The 1204-nt window shown below is 44.4% G+C and overlaps 1 long non-coding RNA gene across 1 annotated transcript; it reads left to right on the forward strand.

Moving 5' to 3' along the window:
* Positions 1 to 432: 432 nt before the first annotated feature.
* LOC117788997 lies at positions 433 to 631 on the forward strand. The gene is made up of 2 exons (XR_004617818.1): positions 433 to 501; positions 553 to 631. It is a non-coding gene; the product is annotated as an uncharacterized LOC117788997 (long non-coding RNA).
* The last annotated feature ends 573 nt before the right edge of the window (positions 632 to 1204 follow it).

Here is a 1204-nt window from a genome sequence, read left to right on the forward strand (position 1 = left end):
CAATTGACACCAAGTTAATCTTTAATTACACAACTTTTGTGAAAACGAACTAAAAACTAACAACTTGAAAGTGATGAGCGAAACGTGAAGTTGAAAGCATTATTTGAATAAACATTCAAAGTTCCTTAAGCATTTGGCATTAACTTACTGTCGGAACTGTAAATATGTATGACTTTTTGTTTTTGGAATAGGTCTACGGACTTTGAGCAAACATTGTGGATGGAAAGTTTCTTGCGTCTGGATTCTTAATTCAACAGAACACGCAAAGTTAATAAATTTCAAAGTGAATATGTTTTCACCAACATGCACTTAGTCCGCTTGAACGGCAGCTCCGTTGGACGGACGGACGATTGGACGTGGTCTTGGACAAGGCAGGCTGATGATAAAGAAGAAGAAGCAGAGGCAGAAGCAGAAGCAGAAGAAGAAGGAGTGTGAAGAGGCAGCAGGCAGAGCTGAATGGAAATGTTGCTTGCGGCGTGGCTACATTGTTTGCAACTACAAGTAATTAATTTTACCACTACAAGGTTTTAATGACTTCTAAAAAGTTTTTAGCACTGCTGGATAATCCGGGCCTGGTCCGGCTCTAAGTCAACAACAGCCTGTAGTGGTCATGGAAAGAAAGAGTGAGAGAGAGAGAGAGAGAGAGAAAGGGGGGAGGTCGAGGTCTGTCGTGGGCGTTCCGACAAAGCCTACGACTATTGTGCTACAAGCTTGTAAAAATAAATGCAGACCTAAGGCTAAAGCAAGTGCCAGTTGTAGTCGAAAGTCGAACCTGTCTCAGTCTCAGTCTCAGTCTCAGTCTCAGTCTCAGTCTCATTCTGTGGCTGGACAAGGACAGAGGCAGCCACAAGGCCAAGAAGCGGGCCCAGAATGTTGGCCAGATTGAGTCATGCCGTGGACACAACGATGCGGTTTTGGTTTGTTGATATAATTTGAATTTTAGGGTGTAATTACGGCCATAAATGTACGAGTATTTGACTCTGCCCCCGTGAGTGGAGTGAGTGGAGTGAGTAGAGTGAGTGAAGTGAGGGCTGCCCCAAGGCCACCCAAGCAGAGGCACACGTTGCTGGCATTTGCAACATTTTGTGGGGCGTTTCACATGCGCTTTTTATGCAACTTTTAACATGGCAACTTGGCTAACAAAATGCGAGTTGAAGCTGTGAAATCGAATAAGCCAGGCCAAAGGAAGACGCACAGTCAGACC

The sequence above is a fragment of the Drosophila innubila genome (assembly GCF_004354385.1).
Source record: "Drosophila innubila isolate TH190305 chromosome 3L unlocalized genomic scaffold, UK_Dinn_1.0 0_D_3L, whole genome shotgun sequence".
In the NCBI taxonomy this organism is placed as follows: Eukaryota; Metazoa; Arthropoda; class Insecta; order Diptera; family Drosophilidae; genus Drosophila; species Drosophila innubila.